General features: G+C 42.0%; 1 pseudogene across 1 annotated transcript; it reads left to right on the top strand.

Moving 5' to 3' along the window:
• The first annotated feature begins 74 nt into the window (after window positions 1-74).
• Window positions 75-22281, top strand: LOC310821167 (cytochrome P450 3A27-like; annotated as a pseudogene). The gene is made up of 5 exons: window positions 75-81; window positions 15565-15725; window positions 18511-18730; window positions 18922-19084; window positions 22270-22281. The product of its transcript is annotated as a cytochrome P450 3A27-like (transcript).
• Window positions 22282-22746: the final 465 nt, after the last annotated feature.

The raw sequence follows: 22746 nt of genomic DNA, 5'->3' as shown, positions 1-22746 counted from the left end.
ATGAGTGAGCTCTATGCTGGTGTCATGTACTACAGGAGGAGGGAGGTTAGTAGGGGACGTCGACTGTATATGTGATGACTGGTGAGTGTGTGTGGGAGTGTTTATAATTGTGTCCACCCGTGATCTTGTTGTTGAAGTCAGTCTATGTCTGTATCTCTTGTCTGCCCATCTCATGGCAATCTCGAGTGCCATCTTGTTAACTGTGTGGGGGGGCTGTAGGAGTGAATCTATAGTGTTTTGATAATGTGTCTGGAGTATTACCATGATCTTTGCCATCCATTCTGTTGTGCATGTTGTTACATGTGTTTTCGTTTGTTCTGTAGGTGAGGAAGGTTTGATAAAGTCTGTCAGTCTCCTTATCTGTCTCATCATGCCAGCAGGGTAAGTGTGTGTTTTTATAGTCTCATCAGTGATCTCCTTATGATGTATGGCCTGAATGAGTTTGAAATATGTTTTGGCATCCTGTCTCGTGGCCTCATCTGGAGTTTCAGTTCTAGCTGATTGTGTGCTATGTGTTTGCCTGCTGGGTGTGTGTCCATATGTGTGTCTGTTGGCTAATGGTCTGTTCTGTCCTAGTGTGGCGAATGTTTGTCCTTTGAGTGTATGTCTGGATGGTGTTTTCCCTGCTCTACTAGAGAATTGGTGTGATGGTGCAATCGCAGAGTGGTGTATGTGTCTTGTCCTACCGTGGTGTGGTGGTCTAATGTGTGTGTAGTTTAAACTCAATAAGGGCTGCATTCTAGGGGTAGGTAGTAATGCTGGTCTAATTCTATTCCTATCATGAGTGATCTCCCCCAATGTATTCAATGCAGCGGATCCACCTCTAACAGGAAGCATAGTGTAGGTTCAATCCAAGGGTATCTGGGCAACAAACAGGCACACACTCAGTATAAGATAGATACCCGTCTGTTGCCCAGATAGGGTTCTTACCGCCTTGTATCTGCGTGCAGCGTCTACAGCTCCTCCGGGTCTCCAACTCCAGGGACAGGCGTGGTCTCTGTGGACTCAGGTCAGAAGGGTGAGTAATCCTTGTTGGGTCTTTGTGTTATTGTAGTAAGTCTATGAGGCCTGAGTTCCTTCGAGTAATCCTTCCCAGGAGCTAAGACTCCAAAAGCATTGAAAATGGAGGAGAGCCTTCTGGAGGTGTTCTTACCTGAACCCCCCTATAAGATTAAAACCTCACTTTTATTTGAATTAGTTTAAAAACTGGTTGGCGCCAAAGGAGGCCAAAACTATCAATCCTTAGAAAGAAACAAATTCACTGCATTGAAATATCCCTGACGTTTCGTAGTAAGTTCTACTTCCTCAGAGGGGGTTAGGGTTAGGGTTAGGGTTAGGGTTAGGGTTAGGATTAGGGTTAGGGTTAGGGTTAGGGAAGTTTATAGCTAGATTTAGGGTTAGGGTTAGGGTTAGGGTTTAGGGTTAGGGTTAGGGTTAGGGTTAGGGTTAGGGTTAGTGAGTTATTGTGGGAAAGACTGTTTTCATCAAGTTTCATCCGAAAACATGGATTTGTCTCTCCTGCCGCGCACACACTTCCGATAGCTTGCAAAGGCCTAAAAAACACAAGCAGCCCGTGAGTTATTATGGGAGAGACTGTTTTCATCAAGTTTGAAGCCATAGTTTTGGCGCGCCAGCCGTTTCTTTCATTTTGGGGCCTATGTGTTTTTCGACCTTGAAATCGCAAAAAATGCGCGAAAACATGGATTTGTCTCTCCTGCCGCGCACACACTTCCGATAGCTTGCGAAGGCCTAAAAAACACAAGCGGCCCTTGAGTTATTGTGGGAGAGACTGTTTTCATCAAGTTTGAAGCCTCAGTTTTAGCTGGACAGCCGTTTCTTTATTTTTGGGGTCTATGTGTTTTTCGACCTGGAAATGGCAAAATAGGCGCGAAAACATAGATTTGTCTCTCCTGCCGCGCACACACTTCCGATAGCTTGCGAAGGCCTAAAAAACACAAGCAGCCCGTGAGTTATTATGGGAGAGACTGTTTTCATCAAGTTTGAAGCCATAGTTTTGTCGCGGCAGCCGTTTCTTTCATTTTGGGGCCTATGTGTTTTTCGACCTTGAAATCGCAAAAAATGCGCGAAAACATGGATTTGTCTCTCCTGCCGCGCACACACTTCCGATAGCTTGCGAAGGCCTAAAAAACACAAGCCGCCCTTGAGTTATTGTGGGAGAGACTGTTTTCATCAAGTTTGAAGCCTCAGTTTTAGCTGGACAGCCGTTTCTTTATTTTTGGGGTCTGTGTGTTTTTCGACCTGGAAATGGCAAAATAGGCGCGAAAACATAGATTTGTCTCTCCTGCCGTGCACACACTTCCGATAGCTTGCGAAGGCCTAAAAAACACAAGCCGCCCTTGAGTTATTGTGGGAGAGACTGTTTTCATCAAGGTTGAAGCCTCAGTTTTAGCTGGACAGCCGTTTCTTTATTTTTGGGGTCTGTGTGTTTTTCGACCTGGAAATGGCAAAATAGGCGCGAAAACATAGATTTGTCTCTCCTGCCGCGCACACACTTCCGATAGCTTGCGAAGGCCTAAAAAACACAAGCAGCCCGTGAGTTATTATGGGAGAGACTGTTTTCATCAAGTTTGAAGCCATAGTTTTGGCGCGGCAGCCGTTTCTTTCATTTTGGGGCCTATGTGTTTTTCGACCTTGAAATCGCAAAAAATGCGCGAAAACATGGATTTGTCTCTCCTGCAGCTAACACACTTCCGATAGCTTGCAAAGGCCTAAAAAACACAAGCAGCCCGTGAATTATTATGGGAGAGACTGTTTTCATCAAGTTTGAAGCCATAGTTTTGGCGCGGCAGCCGTTTCTTTCATTTTGGGGCCTATGTGTTTTTCGACCGTGAAATCGCAAAAAAGGCGCGAAAACATTGATTTGTCTCTCCTGCCGCGCACACACTTCCGATAGCTTGCGAAGGCCTAAAAAACACAAGCGGGCCGTGAGTTATTGTGGGAGAGACTGTTTTCATCAAGTTTGAAGCCATAGTTTTGGCGCGGCAGCCGTTTCTTTCATTTTGGGGCCTATGTGTTTTTCGACCTTGAAATCGCAAAAAAGGCGCGAAAACATGGATTTGTCTCTCCTGCCGCGCACACACTTCCGATAGCTTGCGAAGGCCTAAAAAACACAAGCGGCCCTTGAGTTATTGTGGGAGAGACTGTTTTCATCAAGTTTGAAGCCTCAGTTTTGGCTGGACAGCCGTTTCTTTATTTTTGGGGCCTATGTGTTTTTCGACCTGGAAATGGCAAAAAAGGCGCGAAAACATGGATTTGTGTGTCCTGCCGCGCACACACTTCCGATAGTTTGCGAAGGCCTAAAAAACACAAGCAGCCCGTGAGTTATTGTGGGAGAGACTGTTTTCATCAAGTTTGAAGCCATAGTTTTGGCGCGGCAGCCGTTTCTTTCATTTTGGGGCCTTTGTGTTTTTCGACCTTGAAATCGCAAAAAATGATGGAAGTGTGAGATTTAAAAAAAAGCTATTTGTATTTCTGCAAAACTCCCTCGAGACTTCATAGGGCCATTTTAATGTATGTCGACCCAAGAGAGGTTGTCCAGGAGTTTGAGTTTATTTGAATTTATAGTGCAATGCTACCCGAACGTAACAGTGACACTGTATTAGGTAACATTCATAGTGTAACGCTGACATCTGTTTTACTCGTTCCTTCATACTTTAACTGTGTGTCAACTCTCACCAGATCCCCATTGAGATGGACCTACAGAACACTCTGATGCCCATACGGCCCATCAAACTCAAGCTGCTGTTCCGCTGCCAGGAGTCCAACGACAACCAGCTCAAAGCAGACAGCCAGTGATGAGGACCTGCCCTGCTGCAGGTCTCTCAGTTATTATGTTACACATAGATCTAGGATAAGCCCCAACACTGGCTACTTTCAAAAATGGGCTTAAAAAAAAAAAGGGCTTCGCTTTTGCCTTAAATTGAAACTAAATTGGCGCTAATAATTGCACAGTGACCCTAAAATGCACTGTGACTTTTATTCTTTTTTTATGTCTTTTATGCGTTTTTATTAAAAAAAGAATTCATGCTCTTTCCTTTTTATCTATTTTAGAATTGAATTGCCTCTGTGTATGAAATGTGCTATATAAATAAACTTGCCTTGCCTTGCCTCGCCTCGCCTCTGGGCTCTGCTGCTACTGTATGCTGCTCTCTTTGTATCTGTCTATTAGTGGAGGTCCAGGACTAGTTGTACAGAGACAGTTGTTGTCTGTCGTCTGCAGTGCAGGGATTTGCATGTGACTTGTGTATGTTTTGTACTTGTCTGGTAGTGGGTCTCTATCATCACGCTAAAAACGTGTGTATAATCACAAACTAAATCATAACATGAGAATGAACAACATGCCATCAAAACATGACAATGAATAGGTGTTAGATTAGATTCAACTTTATTGTCATTGTGCAGAGTACAAGTACAAAGATAACGAAATGCAGTTAGCGTCTAACCAGAAGTGCAAAAAAGCAGAAAAGTGCAATGTGAACAATATATACAGGTAGAGCAGTATAAGCAATATATGAGCAGTATAAGTAGTGCAGTATAAGCAGTATATGAGCAGTATAAGCAGTATATGAGCAGTATAAGTAGTGCAGTATAAGCAATATATGTATTAACAGTAACATTATAAGCAGAATAAATATAGAATGCAGTATGAACAGTATAAGCAGTATATGAGCTGTATAAGTAGTGCAGTTACCAATGTATTGGGTCTATCTATGGGTATCGTAGTGCAGCAGTAGTCAAAATGTACCTGCATTTTATCGGTTGAAGTGCCATCTCATCTGTCATAAGATTTGACTTGTAAAACTGAAAAGTAGGATACAACTAATAGCCTAAATGTATAAACACAGACCACAACCAAAAAACAACATGGGAAAATCGTTTACGCATCCTCTGCAGCAGGAACAGTGCAGAGAAAAAGTATGTACAGTAAACCCCATAACTGAATACACTTCATACGCATAAGTAAAAAGATGAGACAGACACGTGTCTTCAATAACTTGCATGTTTAATCAAAATACAAGCATTCGGCACATCGTTAACTTGTAGGAAAGTTTAATCAGGTTTTATCAATTGTATTATTTTAAATGTGAAATAAATATCATCAGTGCAGAGGCTATAACACACTACAAAAGTCACATTAAATCACGGAAAGTAGGCTAGGCTAATTAACGGAACTATATGAATATACAGCCGGAGCCCAGTCCAGGGTTCTGAAAGCGACAAGTAAACAAGTGTGCCCATCAAATGTCTAGATATTAGGCCTATAGGTAACATTTAGTCCTCCACTTTATATCACAGGTAGTATAACGTTTAAAATGACTACAAAACAAAAGCAATATAGTCTACAGTGAACGGCGCATTGTCCATTTGTCATACATGTCCAAACAGACCCGCCCACTTGAATAGGAAAGTAGCGCGGCGGTTCGTTGCTTCAGCAAACCTCTCGATGACTTTACTGTTGAAATCCATCTGTCCCTGGATCAATGCATTTTCAATGGAAATCATGTCAAGGCCGTTCAGTCGCTGGTGTCTGTTCTGTTCCGACAGATGTATAATGTCTTTGAATCCAGCCGATGCCCAAATAGTCTCCACCAAAAATCATACATGGGAAACAGAACAGCGCATGTTTCGAGGTGGTAGCGGTTAGCCATCTCTTTTTGTCAAACCATTCCTGTTGGCCCTAAACGTTTTATCTCCAACTTCTCTTCCAAAGGCAATGTACTGAACCGCATGGTCAACAAATAATCTACACGATTCATTGTGAAAACTTTAGCTAGCTAGCATTAGCGATAGACGTACAGTAGATGAACTGAATTGCTTTGTGATTATTTCCTGTCATGTCAGACCACGTTAACGACATTAGCGTTTAATAGTTTTTCGCCACCTGTTGCTAGGCAGAATTCATACCCAATATAATTTGCGTGAGGTTTTCCCTGCTTACGCCAATCACGCTCACGTTGTTCCCCTCGCAACGATGGGGCAAGAGTGCTCCGCTGCCCCACAGCAGAAAGACGGGACAGAGAGCGCAGTCCGCACACACTAGTAATTACTAGTAATTAGTAATTACTCCAAAAACAGCACTATACGAATTATGAGTCAAGTTTATTATATTTATACACACCAATTTCACCATTTAATCTATTTTGTATTAAATATAAAAGACTTATTATTATTACTAATAAAAAATATGACTAATAATTGTTTCGTATTTGTAATGTACTTTATGAGACTTTATGTTTGTAATGTACTTTATAAAGAAAAAAACCCTGTATATCCCCAAATTTGATTCTATGCAATATGTTTTTTCAAATGTTGTATTTGTCTTGTAGGCTACTTTTGTGTAAGCCGTATATTGTGGGTAAAATGCACTATAAATTCAAATGAACTTAAACTTAAATGTGTATTGCAGTGGAATCCTAACTCGAGATCCGCGTGTAAATCGAATCAATTTCCCATTGACATGAATGCAAGATTTACGCGCGCGGATTTGGAGTTAGGATTCCACCCAAAATGCGTTGCTATTGGTATCATTATGACGTTGATATGTACACAGAATTGAGAATGTTCTGCAATAATACACAAAGTTCTTGAACTTTTAGTTCAGTGGCATAACGAGCTAAGACGCAACCTGAACCTGTGCAATCAGTATTACCAGAGTGAGATATAAAGAGATTATAACCGGAAGATTCGGCGCTTATACACAGCCTACTGACTGAGGTAGGCTAATGTAGGCCAGAGATGTAGTATAGTTGACATATAGTATAGTTTTATAACACTTGTATTTGTAAATACTTGAGACGGCATAGGCCGACTACCTTTACAGCATTTGGACAAGGGACGCGTAAAAATGTCACTGAGAGATATCTGTCACTAGGAGATGATATTCCCATTAAGTCGAATTCAGCGTTGGATATTTCTATATGCCTAAAAACTCACATCTTTAGAAAGGCCTTCCTTTAGGTCCTGTCCTCTTGTTGTTGTTAGTGTTTTGTTTGTGTTTTTGTTTGTGTGTCTATTGCACTCAACTGCACAGGCTTTGAAATTGTCGGCTACAAATGAAAAACACATTCCAAATAAAATATATTTTTTATTATTATTATGAGAGACCTAAATGCATGAATTGAATTAGGGCTATTTTAATTTTGCCGAGGTCTTCTGCTTATTAGCCTATAGGCTCCTACCTGTACCAGGCCGATTCCAGTTAATAAAATGTGCCCATTATATGGCCACTGATATTTGACCTGTTGGCCACAATTGTAGGCTATATTTCAAGGCGTGTCAACAAACATAGCCAGCCAACCCACACTGGAAGCTTTTGCTGACTCTAACATAGGCCTCTGACAGGACCAAGTCACTTCGAACCATTGCATCGAACGCTGATAAGAGTTGTTAGGCAGTGAATTACCATGATAGTCATTCCAAACCCATTATGACGCCAGCCGAACGCACATTATAGATAATAACATTTCTTTGCTGCCAATCGGTGTACTGGTATTTGTTGACTGATTCAGAAGGGCAAACTCAAAGATTGTTATCCCTTTCTCATTTGGGGAATCTTTCTGACATTCCTGTTGCATTATAGTATGGGTGTGTGGAGATTATTTCAATCATTTTTGTTTGTGTTCTATCTACTGTAGGTGCATAAAAACAATGGAGGTGAAAATATATATGAGTATTGAGGATATCAGGAAGGAGCATGAGAGGATTAAGACAGAGAAGGCAGAGTTTGAGAAAAAGATGAGAAGGAGACCTCAAAGGAGATGCTTAGAAAGACAGAGAAGGTCGGAGCAGAGTTGCAAATGATAAAGAAGGAGTGGATGAAAATCAAAAGAGACGGGCAGAAGGTGGAGCAAGAAATGCTTGGGATGTGGAAGGAGAAGGAGACATTTCTCAAGGCCAAGAAACAGATGGAAAAAGAAATGGAGGCAGTCAAGAGGAGAGAGGCCCTGGTGATGGAGGCCGAAGAAAGACTTAAACTGAGCCAGGAAAAGGAGAAGCTAGAGCAGGAAAAGTCGACCTCAATGGAGATGCTTAGAAAGACAGAGAAGGTCGGAGCAGAGTTGCAAATGATAAAGAAGGAGTGGATGAAAATCAAAAGAGACGGGCAAGATGTGGAGCGAGAAATGCTCAAGATGTGGAAGGAGAAGGAGACATTTAAAAAGGATAAGAAACAGATGGAGAAAGAGATAGAGGCCATCAAGAGGAGAGAGGCCCTGGTGATGGTGGCTGAAGAAAGAGCGAAACAGAGTCTGGAAAAAGAGAAGCTAGAACAGGAGAGGGAGACATTGAAGAAGGTGAGCATGGTGACGATTAGAGAGATGGTAGAGAACCTATAGACTAAGTAGATGAAGGTGATTGTTGCTAGTTTTACTATAGCATTTAGTCCATGACCTTCAACTCTCAGTTGAATTTGTCCAATTCTTGTCTCACCTTGCACTCCCCTCTGATGTTACTTTTTAAATTTCAGATGAACGATGGCTCCCGATATGCCCCAACCCTCATGTTCTCGTTGAGAGCGACTCCTCTGAAGGCTCAGCTGGTACACAATCAGGCAAACCAGGGGACGAGCCTTTCTGTCAAAAGCCTTGTTGATGTGGCCCTGGCTGAGAGCGTGTGGGGGTGCAGAGATAAGACAGGGGACTGCACATGCCGACACCGTTAGCCTGGAAACCTCAACACAATTGGCCGCTATTTAGTGCTATGTGTGCTTCCCTTTCCCTTCACTCAAATGTTGTGGATGACATGTACATAAAGCTATACACTGGTACAGGTGTGATGTTATGAGAGCTTTAGCATTTAGCATTTCCTGTGTCCAGGCGTTCTATTCACTTCTAATAGGACAAATGAAGGTACACTTGCCTCATAAGGCTCATTCTTGTTTCATTTGTCCTATTAGCTCCTACTGACCTCACTTTACACAGACACAGAGGAGGAGAGACTCAGACTCATTAGAAGTTTATTACTGTATCAGTTTACAAAACAAAACAAAACTGCATGGAGCGTACAGTACAGCAGAGCTTGGAGTACCAGACATGAACACACACCTCACATGCACACACACATCGGAGCTGTCACAGTGGTATACCTTGGATCACACACAGACACACACACACACACACACTCACTCTCTCTCAGGGCTGCATGCGGATAGCTCCATCCAGTTTGTTGACCTCTCCATTGATCATGGGGTTCTCGACCAGTGATGTCACCAGGTGGGCAAACTCTGCAGGGTCTCCCAGGCGCGAGGGGAAGAGCACTTGGCGGGCCAGGAATGAACGCACCTTCTCAGGTTAACCCGCCAGGACAGGAGTGGAGAACAGACCTAAGGAGAGGGAGAGAGAGGTTGTCTGATATGGAGAGGAAGGGGGGAGGGGGAGGAGTGTGTGAAAGAGTGCGTATGTATGTGTGTGTGTTTACTGACTGGGTGCGATGGTGACCACACGGATGTCCATGGGTGCCAGGTCTCGGGCGATGGGTAGAGTCATCCCAACAATACCCCCCTTAGAGGCTGAATACGCAGCCTGACCCACCTACATAGAGAGAGAGTGAGAGTGAAGGAAGGGGCTGTTGAGACAGTGTTTGTGTGTGTGTGTGTGTGTGTGTGTATGTGTGTGTGTGTGTGTGTGTGTGTGTGTGTGTGTGTGTGTGTGCGTGCGTGCATGGTGCAATGGAGGTCTTGGCGATCTGTTGGTTTTTGTGTGTGATTGGCTGACGGTACTGCAGCATGTTGACCTCTTCCTCACTGCAGGGTCTACTTCAGTTGGAGCAGTCAGAGAGCACAGCCTGGGCCCCTGCAACCAAACATACACCCTGAAATATGGTTTGGACAAAGGATCCCAATGTCAAGATAATATTGCTGTAGGGAGGCTCGTCTATGACACAATACCATGTGGAAATGTCAATGATTTTCTAAAGATGAGTGGATAGTGGATAGTGGATAGTGGATAGTGCCTGGTGAGGTCGCAGACTTCAGGCAGATTGTTGACCTAATACGAAACATTAGTATTTTATTTGGACATTATATGATACTTTTGAAGCCCTGAAATAGTGGGAGTATGTTTACAAATGTTTTTTTAAAAACCCATTGAATTAAAGTTGAGAATCTCTACTTTGACCCCATAATAATTGTTTGATTTCAAATCCAAGTGTAGAGCTAAAAGAACAGAAAATGCTTCCTCTTTCCAATACTTATGAAGAGCACTGTATTCATGTTAATCAGTTGCTTCATTACTGTAATATGTGATGTGTTTTGAACTAGTATTTTGAAATACTGTTTTTAGGAGCCAATGATATAAAACAAGTGCATACATGTAAAGAACATAACACATTTTTAGAGGAGTTCAAATATGTAAAATTCAGTATTACTCGAAAGAAAATATTTGCCCAAAAATATTTGCCCCATAGTCCTTCTTGAATCAATGGGTCTGCAAACTATTAAAACCCGATAGGGATCAAACAGGCAGCAACTATTAGCAGGATGTTAAGATAAAGGCCGACAATAACATCACTGAGTTTTGCCCTCTGCGCAGGGATCCCCTTTCAATCATTCACTAGCCATGGCTTCAACTTCACCTCTCACATACTCTTTCGCCTGTGTTTCATGATCTGAAACACAGGTGTCATGACGGGATAAAATAATCACTTCAGCAGACGTGTCCGGGGTTACTCAGAAGAAGCGATTGAACCTGTAAAGATGGGTTACCTTCCGTACTTCTCCACCGAGACATGGACTCTCCTTGCCTTACTCATTTCTCTGATCGGAGTGTAAGAAGTTTTAATAAAAAATATTATTTGTTAGTTAGTTAGTTGTGATAATACATACAAATGATAGTATTGATAATTACAGTTATCTAACAGTTTCAATGATACCTATGACTTGATCGTTTTGCTTTTGTTTCAAGTCAGATTGTTGATTTATATTTATTCTGACCAGGTATGGATACTGGCCATATGGAATATTCAAAAAACTAGGCATTCCTAGTCCTAAACCCATCCCTTTCCTCGGGACGATAATGGGATATAAGAAGGTTTGTAGAGATTAAGCCCATAAACAACAACATTGTAGACTCATCCATGATGTGTGTTGTTGTGGTGAAAGCCATGGGAGCTGAATATGAATTGTTTTACCCAGAAAAATGGGCAATAAAGCTTTTGAACGAAAACGAAAAGAGAGGAGTGAGAGCCGGTCTGTAGTGGAAAAGGGCCATCATAGACTAAGCCACAGTTCAGGTTTATGACAAGCATTTATGAACTGGCTATTTTTTTTTTTTTTTTTTTTGTTCCCAGGGTGGTTTCACCAATTTTGACACAGAGAGCTTCCAGAAATATGGGAAACTGTGGGGCTGAGTCTGCTAAACTGATCCTGGTTATTGTTAACTATGATGGATATATGTATCTCTCAGTGTCTACAGTATACACTCTTAAACCAGGCGGACACCGTGCGATTTTCACAAACACAGACGATCCAACCGACGAAATGGTCTCATACACCAAGACAAATGATCTGTCTTGATGCAAGTACACTGCCCAAGCAACAATTTCATGCTTCCACATTAATAATTTGAATCTGTTATTGAGCGATTTAAGTTTTAAGCTTTTAAGTATTCTGTAGTATGGTCCCAAACACAACTTGTGCGTTGCCAATGTTTGACAACATCCTGGATTCTCATTGGTTGAGGCTCCTATATTGCCTCTGAGCACGTCTCAAACTGCATGAATAAAGAGGAGCCACGACATGTCAGAATTCAAATCGGAAGTGATTGTGTCTTCCCTCCATGTCATTGAAAGGGCAAAAATGTAATTAAAAAAATAAAGAAAAAAAGGGTTCTAAAAGGATTCTTTGGTTGAATAACTCTTATGTGTTCCATTTGCAGTGCCCTGCATAAGTAATGGGACAAGCATTTTTTCTTCTTTTGCATTATGCAAATGTCCAAATTAAGCACTCATGTTTAGTATTTGGTCCCCAATCCTTTGTATGCAAAAGTGCAAAAGTCTGTGACCCATTGACCCAACCAGACGCTGGGTATCTTCTCTGGTAATGCTCTGCCAGACCTATATTGCAGCGATTGTTGTTTGTTTTTTTAGGATGTTTTGCCCTCCTCTTCAGCAAATTAAATGCATGTTCTATAGGATTCTATAGGATTCTCTTTTTGGCCCTGAATAATTTCCTAGTTGCTATGGCAGTATGTTTTGGGTCATTGTCCTGCTGTATGGTGAAATGCCGTCCAATGAGTTTGGAGCAATTAACTTGTACTTGGACTGACAAGATGTTTCTGAACACTTCTGAATTCATCCTCATCAAAGGAGACAAGTGAGCCAGTTACAGTGGAAGCCATACATGCCCAAGCCATAACACCCCCTCCCCCATATTTCACAGATGATGTGGGATGCTGTGGATATTGGGCAGTTCCTTTTTTTCTCCACACTTTACACTTGCCATCACTCTGGTACATGTTTTTCCAGAACTCTGCAGGCTCTTTTAGGTACTTTTTAGCAAACCGTAACCTGGCCAGCCTGTTTTTGTGGCCAAGTAGTGGTTTGCACCTTGCAGTGTAGCCTCTGTAGTTCTGCTGGTGAAGTCTTCTGCGGATGGTAGTCTCTGACTCATTGACGCCTACCTCCTGGAGAGTGTTCCTAATCTATGGGGCAGTTTTTTTTATTTTTATTTTTTTATTATGGTGAGCATTCTTTGGTTATCCACTAGAAGTCTTCCTTGCCATTTGCGATTTCTTAGCTCACCAGTGCTTTCTTTCCTTTTAATGAAGTTCCAAACTGTTGATTTTGGTAGGTTTAAGGTTTTGGCTATGTTTCATTTTTTTCTGATATTTCAGCATCATAATGGCTTCCCTGACTTTCAATAACATCTCTTTGGTCCTCATGTTGACAAGACACCAATAGCAGACTGCACACATTATGTGATGGAACACACCTGACGAACACACCTGTCAAGCCAATTGTCCCATCACTTTAGTGTAGCCTGAAATAGGGGGATTATGCATAAAAATGTTGTAATTTCTGAATGATAAACCAATATATACACAAATAACATCAAATAAAAGATGAGAATCTCTACGTTCTCATTTCAACTCCAAAAAGAAGAAAAAATGCTTCACTGTCCCATTACTTTCGCACGGTACTGTATAACCTTCTGTGGAAAAGGGTTCTACATGGAACCCAAAAGGTTTCTTCAAAGGGAGAGTGGAAGAAGAACCCTTTTTGGTTCTAGGTAGCACTTTTTTTCTAAGAGTGCAGGATCTGTGATGGGTCTGTCTGTCTCTATCTACGGTATATTCGCTTGAATGCCACAGCCTATTTGAGTATTGTTGCTGACCATGTGCATCCCTTCATGGCCACAATTGACCCATCTTCTAATGGCTACTTCCAGCATGATAATGCACCATGTCACAAAGCAAAAGTTGTCTTAAACTGGTTTCATGAACATGACAATGAGTTCAGTGTTCTTCAGTGGCCTTCCCAGGATCTGAATCCAATAGAACACCTTTGGGATGTGGTAGAACGGGAGATTCACATCTTGAAAGTGAACCTGAAAAATCTGCAGGAATTGAGTGATGCAATCATGTCATCATGGACCAGAATCTCAAAGGAATGTTTCCAACATCTTGTGGAATCAATGCCACGAAGAATTGAGGCTATCTTTGTTTTTGCTGGTGTGTAGGATCTATGATGGCCGTCAGCCCATCCTGTGTATCATGGACACAGCCATGATCAAAACCATCCTCATCAAGGAATGCAACTCCCTTTTCACTAACAGGAGGGTAATACGCTGAATTGAAGTTGTTGTATGGGGAAAAAAACATAAGGACTCCTTAAATAGATAATATCATTGTTATTATAGCATTATTAATAGTAGGTTAATCTTCCAGTATATAATTATTATTATTTTTCTAGAATATCTATCTCAAAGGGCCTCTGTATGACGCCGTGTTTATCGCTGAGGATGATGCATGGAGACGGATCCGCAGTGTCCTGTCTCCCTCCTTCACCAGTGGGCGGATCAAAGAGGTACAGTCCCATCTCTCCTCTCCTTCTTTCATTCATTCCTTTATACAACACAAATAAATGAATGACTAACAACTCTGATGCGCGCGCGTGTGTGTGTGTGTGTGTGTGTGTGTGTGTGTGTGTGTGTGTGTGTGTGTGTGTGAATACACACACAGTATAGAATAATAGTTCATCTTTGGAGTCACTTATTCTTTGACATAATGTATCCTGTATGGATGTATATTCTCAGGCTATATAAACATTAAAATAATTCCTGTTTCAAACATGATATTAATATATGTTTTGCACATATTAATCCACGTATCAATCATGATATTTTTCCATGTATCCTTCCCAACTCAGATGCTCAGGATCATGAAGCAGCACTCTGGTAACTTGGTCAGCAATCTGAAGAAGACGGCTGATAACGATGAGCCCATTGAACTAAAGGAGTGAGTATTTATCTCCGAGACGATAAGGTGAATTTGTAATTTCAGTGAACTCCCCGTTTAATTTTGTAGTTGTGGTTCTGGTAGTCAGAGATTGTGTGGTTGTGTTCCAGGTTCTTTGGACCATACAGTATGGATGTGGTCGTCAGTACTTCATTCAGTGTCGACATCGACTCCCTCCACAACCCCTCCGACCCCTTTGTGACCAACATCAAGAAAATGCTCAAGTTTGACATCTTCAGCCCACTGTTCCTCACAGTCGGTACAACTGCCCCCATATAACTTTCAGTCATTTTGTGCTTAATAAATGAAGCTATTGATTTCATTGATTAGACTGACATGAACCACACTGCCAATGGTTTGCGCTCTACTCATTTGACAAACACATGGGCCCTGTCCAGAACCAACCTCTAGTTCCTAAATGCTGGACACTTGGAGATCTGAGTGGATTGGATACAGAAGTGTCTAGGGATAGAGCCTAGGAGTTGTTTCTGGACAGGGCTGTGCATTGAATAGGATTGGAGTCACGTATCATGGTATTTCCTGTTCCTGTTTGTAACCGTGGCATTTCCTGTCCGTCCAGCATTCTTCCCCTTCATGGGTCCTGTTATGGCAAACAAGGAGGTATCCCTATTCCCTGCCTCGGTCACAGATTTCTTCTACGCTGTCTTTCAGAAGATCAAGTCCAATCGCGTGGCTAGCACCAGGAAGGTATGTAAATATATCTGATCAAATATACGATCTTCAGCCAGTATTGTGTAATACAATTGTAGAGATTTGGTAGCATCTGGTAGTTCTCATGTGATTTTGATCTGACGTAAGCCTGCTTCCAGAGTCGGGTAGATTTCCTGCAGCTGATGATAGACTCGCAGAAAGACAGCAACTCAAAGGGAGAGGAGCAGAGTAAAGGTGCCTGCCTTAACACACACACACACACACACACACACACACACACACACACACACACACACACACACACACACACACACACACACACACACTGTATACTAGCATCTAACACACACACATACAGTACCTGCCTCAAACACCTATACCTACAAACACACCTACCACCCCATTTCTCCCATCATCATAGGATTGAGTGACCATGAGATCTTGTCCCAGGCAATGATGTTCATCTTTGCTGGCTATGAGACCACCAGTAGCTCTCTGTCCTTCCTGGCCTACAATCTGGCAACCAACCCTCACATCATGACCAAGCTGCAGGAGGAGATAGACACTGTGTTTCCCAACAAGGTAACCCCTCTGCAGACTCCTATATAGTACTATTCATGTGGAACAGGTGATAGTGACAGTGACAGTGTGATAGTGACATGATAGTGACAGTGTTTTAGAGGGTACTGATGAGTGTGTAACCCCTGTGCACTGCAGACTCCTACAGATGGTTAGATAGGTGACAGTATTTTGCAGTGTGCTAATGTGTCTGTAGCATCCCTGTGCAGACTTCTGCCCAGTATTATTCATTTGAAACAGGAAGTAGATAGGTGTTGTTGGAATCTTCAGAATAGTTAAAAGGCCAGTACCTGAGGACCTGAGGGATCTACAGGGTATATACCTTAAAAGCATGTCTGACATGCAGTGGTGTGCATGACCATAGAGTGATTTCTAAACTAATACAATTATCTTAAAATAAATTATAAAACTAACAGGTAATCAGTGCAGAGACTTGTGTGATATGTGCTCTCCATCTGACTCGTGCTGCTGCATTTTGTATCATTTGCCAAGAGCTTTCTTTGGTCGACCAGACAGGAGAGTGTTACAGTAATCAAGGTTGCTAGTAATACAAGCATGCATTCGTCTCTCAGTGTCAGCCTGGGAGAGGAAAGGTTGCACCTTTACAGCTGTGTTCTGTAAAGGTCCATGTAATATTCAAGCGTTCTAAAAGCTTCCTAACGGTTGTAATGACTATCTTTAATCGGTAGCGATCAGGGAACAAGATCCCTTATAATAAATCCCTTATGAATAAATATTTCATTTACGAACGCTGTTTTGGTTCGGAAAACACGCTTTTTAAAATGCAGTGTCCTACCTGACATTCGGTTTGCATATAAACATGTTGTGAGTGCCAGGGGTGTTCTAGGGGAGTAGACTGACCTTTCTCTGGTGGCTGCCTCTCCCAATCGTGTGCGCATGTAGAAACACAACAGCTAATGTCCAACACTGCAAGTTCATTTCGGGGGGATATATTATTATTAGGGAGGATGTTGTTGTTTGGACAACTTCAGACAGAATTTCTCCACGATGGCAGATTTCCGGCAAACTTACTTACTCTTCTTTAAGTGATACAAATATGTTTTAGTCACATTCTTGATATGGGTTTCAAAATTAAGATCTGAGTCAATGGTAACACCTTGTTTTTTTGCCTGGTGCTTAGTGTTACTGTAAGTAGTGTCTTTAAGTGTGCAGACAGTTTGACCAGGACAAGGACAAAGAGCATTTTGGCATCAGCATTAATTAATTAATTCTAAGGTCATTAAGAACCTAGTTAATAACTTAACAACATAGTGCTATCTCAGTGCTATGATCGGCACAAAAGCCAGATTGGAACATGTCAAAGGTACAGTTGGGAAGAAGGAGATTATTTAACAGTTTGAACACCTTTTTTTCAAGAATTATTATTTTTTTGCTTAAAAAGGGAAGGTTAGAGATTGGCCTAAAATCGCAAAGGACTGAAGAGTCTAAGTTACTTTTCTTCAGGAGGGGTTTCACCATGGTAGTTTTAGGTGCAGATGAACAGACCCCCACTTTGCTGAGCATTTCTGTATGACCACTGCAAAAGAGTTCATAGTGCTTCCATGTGGTGGAAGGTGGGGTAACAAGTCATCAAACACATCTTCAGGTCTTGCCTGAGTGATCCTCCTCACCTAATATTGGTTCTCTTATCTCAGAAGTATGTTGCAAATTCCTCACATTTGTAGGTGGAGAGCAGATCACCAGGTGTCTTGTGGGCGGGATTTATAAGGCTGTCAATCGTTGAAAAGAGCACTGTTTGAGTTGTTATGATTCATTATCAATTTTGAGAAATGATCCCGTCTGTCTCGGCGTTTTTTTATTGCCTTATTAAAAGCAGAAAGATGCTCTCGAAGAATATCAAGGTGGACCTGCAGTTTTTGTCCGCTCAGACTTTCTGCAAATTCTTTTAAATTTGGCCACAGCCTTTTTCAGTTTGACTGGTGCTACAGAGTCGATAGTTGCCCTTAGTTTGGTGTTGAAGCTGGTTGCTAAATCATTATCACAGGAGGAAGCTGTTGATGGTGTACTATTCATATTCATATTCATCATGAAATTCTCATCTGCTCAGCGACATGGCTAGATAAATAATAGAGTGAAAATATATTTTTCCCCACTTCTAATAGACTGACATGCATTCATGTTTAGCCAGGTTTCAGATAAAAACATTACAGTGCAGCTTTCGCTCTGAGATAAGATCAATAAAGGTTTTGCCAGATAGGGACCTAATATTCAAAAGCACCATGGTAATGTTCTCTGGGCTGTTCGGTGCTGCCCGGCCACAGTTAATGGAATGGATACCAAGTTATTCACATTTGAACCACCTGACAGTTTTCTTGTAGTCTGTCGACTGTGATAGGAAATAATAGACTGTAGCACATTCAGTATTCCAAGCAGTCAATCCACTAAAAGCAGCCCAGTTTAGTGGCATTTTGACTTCTGATTGATCCTTGTGTACATCTATCATTTACATTGTTCAGTGGAATCTAAATGTATTTTCTTCTAACTATCAAGATAACATTATTTAGCGATTTTTTTGTTTATTCATGTATAACAAAAAAGCAAGACACTATTACACACGTACATTGAAAGTAATGGCGTTCTGTATGCGGGTGTCATGAAATTAGGCTATGCAGATTAGAATAAGTATAGTACTGTGTTCATTTCCCCCCCAAAAAACACAAAAAACTAACAGCTCTTCAGATTTGCGACGAAAAAGAGTTAGTTCTGGGCTACGGCTACGTGAACGACCAATCACTAGTGCTCATGTGAGTGTAATATCCCTGTGCAGGCTCCTATCCAGTACGAGGCTCTGATGCAGATGGACTATCTAGACAGCGTGATCAACGAGTCTCTCAGGTTGTACCCCATCGACTTGAAAGAGTCGCCAAGAAATCTGTTGAGATCAGCGGCATCACCATCCCCAAGGGTATGGTCGTCATGATACCCATCTGGACCTTGCACCGTGACCCCGATGTGTGGGAAGACCCAGAGGAGTTCAAACCAGAGAGGTAATGGGCCACATCTTAACCACAACCACAATATCAATCACAACAGCAACGATAAGAGCAGTGTTCCACAAACAACCATAAAACAAACCTAAATGCGACGACCAAACACAAACAGGTTTCTTCAACCATGTATAACCATCATATTACTGTGATTTAATTGATATGTTCTTTAACCCCTACACCGTGTGTAGGTTCAGTAAGGAGAACAAGGAGAGCATCGACCCATACACCTACATGCCGTTCGGGTTGGGCCCACGGAACTGTATCGGGATGCGATTCACTCTGGTATTGATGAAACTGGCGATGGTGGAGATTCTACAGAGGTTCAACTTCACCGTCTGCAAAGAGACAGAGGTGAGACAAAATAATGATACAATGATTGTAAATATAATTTTGTACCTATGACTTTGTTGCGTTTCTATATGTAGCAGAGGTGATTTTGGAATCACACTCGCGTGATGAGGTAGCCCTGCCTGAGACATGTAAACTGAAGTGTCGCCCTCAGACCTTGAGGATGTCCTCTTGGCTTAATAGTAGCGTTTGTGTCTTCCACATGGGAGACCCGGGTTTGAACCCCCATACTACAATTCTGTACTTGCGTACTGCATGAGTATGTACTCCCCATTTAATTTCCCAGATTGCATTTTTCAGTACTAGGCGCCAATCATCCTCAGTATAGGCTACCTACTAAATGATGGAAGTGTGAGATTTAAAAAAAAGCTATTTGTATTTCTGCAAAACTCCCTCGAGACTTCATAGGGCCATTTTAATGTATGTCGACCCAAGAGAGGTTGTCCAGGAGTTTGAGTTTATTTGAATTTATAGTGCAATGCTACCCGAACGTAACAGTGACACTGTGTTAGGTAACATTCATAGTGTAACGCTGACATCTGTTTTACTCGTTCCTTCATACTTTAACTGTGTGTCAACTCTCACCAGATCCCCATTGAGATGGACCTGTTCCGCTGCCAGGAGTCCAACGACAACCAGCTCAAAGCAGACAGCCAGTGATGAGGATCTGCCCTGCTGCAGGTCTCTCAGTTATTATGTTACACATAGATCTAGGATCAGCCCCAACACTGGCTACTTTCAAAAATGGGAAAAAATAAAAAAAAGGGCTTCGCTTTTGCCTTAAATTGAAACTAAATTGGCGCTAATAATTGCACTGTGACCCTAAAATGCACTGTGACTTTTATTCTTTTTTTTATGTCTTTTATGCGTTTTTATTCTAATTTTTCTTTCATGCTCTTTCCTTTTTATCTATTTTACGTAAAGCACTTTGAATTGCCTCTGTGTATGAAATGTGCTATATAAATAAACTTGCCTTGCCTTGCCTTGCCTTGCCTCGCCTCTGGGCTCTGCTGCTACTGTATGCTGCTCTCTTTGTATCTGTCTATTAGTGGAGGTCCAGGACTCGTTGTACAGAGACAGTTGTTGTCTGTCGTCTGCAGTGCAGGGATTTGCATGTGACTTGTGTATGTTTTGTACTTGTCTGGTAGTGGGTCTCTATCATCACGCTAAAAACGTGTGTATAATCACAAACTAAATCATAACATGAGAATGAACAACATGCCATCAAAACATGACAATAAATAGGTGTTAGATTAGATTCAACTTTATTGTCATTGTGCAGAGTACAAGTACAGAGACAACGAAATGCAGTTAGCGTCTAACCAGAAGTGCAAAAAAGCAGAAAAGTGCAATGTGAACAATATATACAGGTAGAGCAGTATAAGCAATATATGAGCAGTATAAGCAGTGCAGTATAAGCAGTATATGAGCAGTATAAGCAGTATATGAGCAGTATAAGTAGTGCAGTATAAGCAATATATGTATTAACAGTAACATTATAAGCAGAATAAATATAGAATGCAGTATGAACAGTATAAGCAGTATATGAGCTGTATAAGTAGTGCAGTTACCAATGTATTGGGTCTATCTATGGGTATCGCAGCAGTAGTCAAAATGTACCTGCATTTTATCGGTTGAAGTGCCATCTCATCTGTCATAAGATTTGACTTGTAAAACTGAAAAGTAGGATACAACTAATAGCCTAAATGTATAAACACAGACCACAACCAAAAAACAACATGGGAAAATCGTTTACGCATCATCTGCAGCAGGAACAGTGCAGAGAAAAAGTATGTACAGTAAACCCCATAACTGAATACACTTCATACGCTTCAGCGCGACACAGAACGCCTATACTGCAACAAAGTAAAAAGATGAGACAGACACTTGTCTTCAATAACTTGCATGTTTAATCAAAATACAAGCATTCGGCACATCGTTAACTTGTAGGAAAGTTTAATCAGGTTTTATCAATTGTATTATTTTAAATGTGAAATAAATAGCATCAGTGCAGAGGCTATAACACACTACAAAAGTCACATTAAATCACGGAAAGTAGGCTAGGCTAATTAACGGAACTATATGAATATACAGCCGGAGCCCAGTCCAGGGTTCTGAAAGCGACAAGTAACAAGTGTGCCCATCAACTGTCTAGATATTAGGCCTATACGTAACATTTAGTCCTCCACTTTATATCACAGCCAGTATAACGTTTAAAATGACTACAAAACAAAAGCAATATAGTCTACAGTGAACGGCGCATTGTCCATTTGTCATACATGTCCAAACAGACCTGCTCACTTGAATAGGAAAGTAGCGCGGCGGTTCGTTGCTTCAGCAAACCTCTCGATGACTTTACTGTTGAAATCCATCTGTCCCTGGATCAATGCATTTTCAATGGAAATCATGTCAAGGCCGTTCAGTCGCTGGTGTCTGTTCTGTTCTGACAGATGTATAATGTCTTTGAATCCAGCCGATGCCCAAATAGTCTCCACCAAAAATCATACATGGGAAACAGAACAGCGCATGTTTCCAGGTGGTAGCGGTTAGCCATCTCTTTTTGTCAAACCATTCCTGTTGGCCCTAAACGTTTTATCTCCAACTTCTCTTCCAAAGGCAATGTACTAAACCGCATGGTCAACAAATAATCTACACGATTCATTGTGAAAACTTTAGCTAGCTAGCATTAGCGATAGACGTACAGTAGATGAACTGAATTGCTTTGTGATTATTTCCTGTCATGTCAGACCACGTTAACGACATTAGCGTTTAATAGTTTTTCGCCACCTGTTGCTAGGCAGAATTCATACCCAATATAATTTGCGTGAGGTTTTCCCTGCTTACGCCAAACACGCTCACGTTGTTCCCCTCGCAACGAAGGTTACGTAGGTAACCACGGTTATGTGAGCTAATTGGATCACTCCAATATGGTATCCTTCCGCGCGGCAGGATACGTTCCGAGTAGAATTTCAGAGAAGTCCCGTGTACCGGGTAGTGCTGCGGCTGCATCACCCCATAAACAGCAGTCCACAGCACTACCTTCTTCCTCGTGTCCTTTTCGAGGCGCCATAGATCTCCGGAAAAAAGGATTGGAGTGATCCAATTAGCTCACATAACCGTGGTTACCTACGTAACCTTCGTTATGTAGCACTATATTGGATCACTCCAATATGGTATCACAATACCAGATCACTCGGTGATCTATGACCAGTCAACAAGCGAAGCCCAGCACTCACCTAGAAGACGGGGCTGAGCTTGGGCCAGTCAACCTTGTAGTGGGCCATCGTCTGCTCCCAGAGAGGCGGAGGCAACCCCCAGCACTGCCCGTTCCACCTCATTAGAGGGGGCCACATTGACTTGGTAGAACCTAGCAAAAGTGCTAGGTGATGCCCAACTGGCTGCGGCACAGACGTCAGCGAGGGGAACTCCTCTGAGCAGGGCCCAAGAGGCAGCCACGCCCCTAGTAGAATGTGCTACTATAGCAGATGACAAAGGCCGGCCGGCCAGCTGATATGCGGTAGTAATGGTGTCAACAATCCAATGTGAGAGTCTCTGTTTCGAAAGCCTCTGACCCAGAACTCTCTCACCATAGCAGACGAAAAGCTGATCAGACTTTCGGAATGCTCGTGTCCGCGTGACATAAGTGTCCAAGGCCCTGACCGGGC

This window comes from Argentina silus, assembly GCF_951799395.1.
Source record: "Argentina silus genome assembly, chromosome: 1".
Classification (NCBI taxonomy): Eukaryota; Metazoa; Chordata; class Actinopteri; order Argentiniformes; family Argentinidae; genus Argentina; species Argentina silus.
Note: the sequence above shows the minus strand (reverse complement) of the source record. Positions and strands in the feature narration are given on the sequence as shown.